The sequence below is a fragment of the Balaenoptera physalus genome (genome assembly GCF_965194825.1).
Source record: "Balaenoptera physalus genome assembly, chromosome: 7".
Classification (NCBI taxonomy): Eukaryota; Metazoa; Chordata; class Mammalia; order Artiodactyla; family Balaenopteridae; genus Balaenoptera; species Balaenoptera physalus.
The window spans coordinates 38,105,862-38,112,658 of NC_138886.1; positions in this window are offsets into that span (position 1 = coordinate 38,105,862).

The following is a 6,797-nucleotide window of genomic DNA, read 5'->3' on the forward strand; positions in this document are numbered from 1 at the left end:
ACACACTTACCATATTACTAAGAAGTCACACTCTCAACTGAATTATAATTTTATGTTCATACAAAAACCTGTATTCTGGGCTTCCCTGGTGGCGCAGTGGTTGAGAATCTGCCTGCTAATGCAGGGGACACGGGTTCGAGCCCTGGTCTGGGAAGATCCCACATGCCACGGAGCAACTGGGCCCGTGAGCCACGATTACTGAGCCTGCGCGTCTGGAGCCTGTGCTCCTCAACAAGAGAGGCCGCGATAGTGAGAGGCCCGTGCACCGTGATGAGGAGTGGCCCCCGCTTGCCGCAACTAGAGAAAGCCCTCACACAGAAATGAAGACCCAACACAGCCATAAATAAATAAATTAATTTAAAAAAAAAAAGAAAACAAATAGTTTAAAGGATAGAGAAAAGTATACTACACAAATGCTAACTAAAAGAGAGGTGGAGTAGCTAATTTCAAGCAAAGAAGACTTTAGAACAAGAAATATTACCAGGGATATAAAGACACATCACATAATGATAAAAAGGGCAGTATTTCGAGAAGCACTACAAATACTAAATCTATTCGCACCTAACAACAGAGCTTCAAAACACATGAGGCAAAAACTGATAGATCTTAAAGAAGAAATAGACAATCCATAACTGTAGTTGGACACTTCAACACTCTTGTCTCAATAATTAATAGAAGAAGTTGGCAGGAAATAATTAAGGCTATAGATGACTAGAACAACACTATCAACCAATGTAACTTATTTGACATTTATGGAATCCTTCACCCAACAAGAGCAGAATACACATTCTTCTCAAGTGCACATGAAACATTCACTAAGAAAAACTACATCCTTAGCCATAAAGGAAATCTTAATAAATTTAAAATAATTTAAATAATACAAAATATCTTGGTCCATAACAAAATTAAACATGAAATCAATATCAAGAACATATAAAAGAAGTTCAAAAGTATTTTAAAATTAAGCAATATAATTCTAAATTATCCATGGGTCAAATAAGAAGTCAAAAGGGAAACCTTTGAAATATATTTTGCACTAAATTAAAATGGAAATAAAATATATAAAAATTGGTATGATACAAATAAAACAGCACTCAGAGGGCAACTTACAGAATTAAATACTATATTAGAAAATTTTAAAAAGTCTAAAAATCAGTAACTTAAGTTACCAACTTAAGAAACTAGAGAAAAAAGAGAAATTAAACCAAAAACAGCAGAAGGAAGTAAATAATAAAGATTAGCAGAGAAATAAATGAAACTGAAAACAGAAAAAACAACAGAGAAAATGAATGAAACCCAAAGCTGCTTCTTGAGAAAATTATTAAAATGAACAAATCTCTAGCCAGACTGACCAAGAAATAAAAGAGAGGAGACACAAAAGAGCAGTAGGAGAAAAGAAAGGGGATATCACTACTGACACAGATTGAAAGGATAACAAGAGACTACAAAGAATATATCCTTTGCCCATAAATTCTACAGTAAAATGGACCAATTCATTGAAAGAAACAAACTATGAAAACTCAGTTAAGAGGAAAGAGATAACCTGAATAGTCCTCTATTTATTAAATAAGTTGAATAAGTAATTAATAATCTTCCATAAAAGAAGATGCCCAGGCAGCTTTACTGGTTATTTTTTTTTAGCGAAATACAAATTAAAACTACAATAAAATACAAGTACATAACTCTTAGAATAGTTAAAATTAAAAATAAAACCACCCCTCCCCCTAAAAAATAATCCTGAAAATATCAAGTGCTAGAGACAATGAGGAACAACAGGAACTCTCATTCATTGCTAATGGAAATGCAAAATGGTACAGCCATTTTGGAAAAGTTTGGCAATTTCTTATAAACACACACTTACCATATTACTAAGAAGTCACACTCTCAACTGAATTATAATTTTATGTTCATACAAAAACCTGTATTCTGGGCTTCCCTGGTGGCGCAGTGGTTGAGAATCTGCCTGCTAATGCAGGGGACACGGGTTCAAGCCCTGGTCTGGGAAGATCCCACATGCCGCGGAGCAGCTGGGCCCGTGAGCCATAATTACTGAGCCTGCGCGTCTGGAGCCTGTGCTCCGCAACAGGAGAGGCCGCGATAGTGAGAGGCCCGCGCACCGCGATGAAGAGTGGCCTCCGCTTGTCACAACTAGAGAAAGCCCTCGCACAGAAACGAAGACCCAACACAGCCATAAATAAATAAATTAATTAAAAAAAAAAAAAAAGTGGGACTCCTGATATTCATCCCACTTTAAAAAAAAAAAAAAAGATGTTAAATGCCATAGAGCAGTAAGGCAGGATGAGGATTTTAAAAATATATTAAAAAAAAAAAAAAAAACCTGTATTCATAACTATCAAAACTGGAAACAACCCAGATGTCCTTCAGTAAACATACAAACAAACTGTTTATACGGGTGCACCCATACAATGGAATATAATTCAGCAATAAAAAGAAATAAACTATTAATTCACTCAACAATATGGATGAATTATAAATGTGTTTTGCTAAGTGAAAGAAGCCAGATCCAAAAGTCTACATATTGTATGATTTAAATTATATAACATTCTGGAAAAGGCAAAACTATAGGGATGGAAAACAGGTCAGTAGTTGCCAGAAATTGGGAATGGGCAAGAGGTAGACTGCAAATGGGTAGCACAAGGCAATTTTTAGGGCAGTGTAACTCTTCTACATGGTACTGTGATGGTGGATACATGACTTTGCCACAGCCCATAGCACTGTACATTAATTTGTATGGCATAAAATTGAATGGCATTGAAGGGGATGGGGAAGAAAGAAGCTAAATAATTCTGAAAAACAGTAAGGTTAGATTTACTAAGCCTGAGGGAAAAAAAGAACTGTACACAAAACTATATTAAACTTTATAAATTTGTTTCTTACAGGAATATAATTTAACAATTCTGAAACTACTATATTAGTATACTAGAGGGAATAAATAAGTAAGTACATTGTAGATTGTGAGACCCCAGTCACCTTCACTGTCAGAAAAATAATTTACAAATAAACAAGTTGGAAATGCTATAGGAAGAAACCTATAGTGACGGATTAGAGTTTGAGATATTAGCATAAACTCGTGTTTACAAGTGCACACACACGTGCACACACACACACACACACATACACATACACAGATAGGTAAAAAAAAAAATTTAGATATGTGTATACACATGGATTAGTATATATACATTATTTCCTAGCTTTGTTCACTGAAAGAGGCTACAAGCCATGATACTTCATTCACAATGAGTACACCTAATGCCCAGATATTTGTTTCTAAATACCATCCTTTAATAAAAGGAGCCAGAGAAACCTTGGGCTGGAGTAGGAAAAGTGAGTTTGGACCATCTTGTAGTGCCAGAAAGTAAAAAAAGTCCTAAAAAAAAAAAAAGATGGGGCATGTCAAAAGGACATAAGAGTTAACCTGAAAAAGCTGCCAATGGTTAAAACTGGAACAGTTTAAGTGAGAAAATAAATTATATTATTGGATTATAACTCAAAGAAAGAAAGAAATATCCATGAGCCAATACTGACATAAATAATGTTTGAATAGATACATACATAGATATATACATACATAAATGACTAAATAGAAGAGAGGGGACGAGTCTCCCTTACAAAAGAATTCTAATTTATAAATGTGGAGGGAATAAGGGAAGTGAACTAAGTCAGAAACAGAAAAACAAATATCATATATTAACACATATATGTGGAATCTAGAAAAATGGTATGGATGACCCTATTTGCAAAGCAGAAATAGAGACACAGAGGTAGAGAACAAATGTATGGATAACAAGGGGGGTGCGGGAGGAATTGAGAGATTGGGATTGACACATATACACTATTGTTACTATGTATAAAATAGATAACTAATGAGAACATACTGTACAGCACAGGGAACTCTACTTAATGCACCGTGGTGACCTGAATGGGAAGGAAGTCCAAAAGGGATGGGAGATACACACACACACACACACACACACACACACACACGCACATATATAGATGAATGGTTGATTCATTTTGCTATACAGTAGAAACTAATACAACGTTGTAAAGCAACTATACTCCAATAAAAATTAAATTAAAAAAAAAAGAATACCACAGTGGATCTGCAGGCAAGATCCACTGACAAAGTCTAAGTGAGTGGGAGAATCTTTAAGGCAATATTTGCATAGTCTTAAAGTATCTTCCTCTAAAAAGTTTATTATTTTTTGTGGTGACTTTAGCATATACCCACAACTTTTTGAAACCCCTGATAGCAGAAATTGGAGCTGAAGTCATCTACCTTTGAGTATGGCTGCATTCAGTGACTCACTTCTATTGAACAGCACATGGAAAGGGAAAAATGGTAATTTACAGTGGAGAAACCTTGCTGATGGCCCCTTATCCAAGTGATACAGGTTAACATCACCAGTAATAAGTCATGTTGATATCATGTACCCCTGATATGATGAGAAAGGTAGCTCTGTGGTATTCTTCCCCCAAATCTATAACTTCAGTACAACTGTGATAAAACATCAGACAAAAACATGACCACTACTCTTTGAAAGTTTTGAGATTATGAAAGAGAAGGAAGACTAAGAAACACTCATAGATTGGAGGAGAGTCTGGAGAAAAGTCGACTAAATACAAATATGGTATCTATGATTAGATCATGGAACAGAAAAAGAATACACCAGGAGAAAAATAAAATCTCTCATTTAATCAATTGTATTGTATTAGTGTTAGTTTCTTTATTTTGATAAGTGCACCATGGTCATATAAGATGTTAACATTGTGAGGGGCTGGGTAAAAGGTTATGTGAAATCTCTCTGTGCTATCCTTGTAATGCTTCTGTAAATCTAAAATTACCAATAATCACCAGAAAATCTTAAAACAGACTTGGTTAAAGGAGGTTTCCTATTGGAGAAGGAATATATTGACCAGAAATGGGGGTCAGAGACTGTGATTGTCATGACCATTTCATTTCCAATATCTGATTTTGTAATCATAGGCACATTTTATTTCAGCAAAAACTAAAAACAGTATTAACCTCTCTGGGAAAAGAATTTGAAAAAGAATGGATATATATGTATAACTGATTCACTCTGTTGTACACCTGAAACTAACACAACATTGTAGATCAACTATACTCCAATAAAAATGAAAACAAAACAAAACAAAAACAGTGTTATTCCATAAAGAGATTCCTTGATCAATAGGTTTAAAACATATCTAATACTTTTCCTCTCTTTTGGAGAGTCACAACATACATTTCCATATTAAATACTCAGAGAAACTATAAATTAACAACAAAACAAGAAAATAAACTTTCTGTAAACCAGCATTCCTCGACCTTATTTGACCACAGAAACAGGCATTAGCCTTACTAGTAACTATCATGAAGTAGAATGCAGTTTGGGAAGTGTGGTACTCTGAATCCTTGAAGAGTAAAAGAAAACCAGAACTGAGAAATTGATGTGAGGCCCTCTAACTGGTGGCACAGATGAGTTCCTACCACTCTCTGGAGCCCTTAAAATTACTAAACTCATCACCGTGGTTCCTGTCTGTCTCCAGTATCTGTCCCAAATGTCCTGATATGTGGCACAATTTTGCCTTTTTACGTTCAGTGTCCTTACTGCAACTTGATCATTTTGCAGGTCTTTACCAACCTCATTCTGATTCTCGACATATGTAAATGACCCTTGACGCATAATTCTTGTGCTATTCCCCAAAGTAACAGAGTGAGACAGAGCTCTGGGATTCCTCTGTTGGATGTCATCTCTCCTATGTGGGAGGAAGATCACACTCTGCCTTGAAACTCGGTAATCAAAAAGGTAGGCTTCCGTCCGCTGGGTCCTTCAAAGACTCTGGTGCTTCGGGGAAATGGGAGGCTCCCTGCCTTACCTGGATTCTGGCCCTTAAAGGGATGATTTCTGGGAGCCAGACAAAATCTATGACTGCAGCTGTTGTAACTTGCATGGTCCTGAATGAAGGCAGGTGGATTATGTATTCTCTTTATTTTCACTCTGGATTTATGGGAAGGAAGGGTTATTTTTCCCCTTGTCCAAATATCTTAAATCATTCAAAGGCAGCATTAGATTTTAAGCAGAAAAATGCAAATGTAACTGGGACACTGACAATGACCTAAATGCATGCTGATTACATTTTCTGTTACTTTTTGGCCTTAAATAAAGAAAATAAAATAAATGTCAGCAGTAAGAAAAATGAAAGTAGGTCAGACTACAGAACCATTAGATCAAAAGCAGTTAGAGCCAAACACACCTTTCCCAAGTGGGAAGAGAGAAATCAACATGTAAAATGAAAAGCATTTGAAGAGTTGTAGCAGTTCCTCTATTTGCCTCGGCAATTAGCAGGAGGGCATTACATTATTCTGGGGACTGCATCTTGTAACTGGAACAAAGTGGAAATGCTGATAATGTTACAGAAAGAGATGAGTCACTCCAAAACAGAACTTCCATTGGGTGGGACTCACATTCTTTAGAAAATGGGAAAAATGAGCAATGAAGGATGTTCCCTGCTGAGATAGGTCATGGGGGGAAAACAATCCAGTTTTACACTGTGCGTGTGTGTGTGTGTGTGTGTGTGTGTGTGTGTGTGTGTGTAAGGGTCTGCTGATACTTTTCAATCAACTATAATTGAAAACCCAATACAACACCATGTAATGATCAAATGCCTACAGCAAGAACATGGACTCCCATTGAAGACATACTGATTGTACTCATTCCTATTAATGATTGTTATGCTATGCTATTCTTTGTTGAAATTTTGCTTTTAAT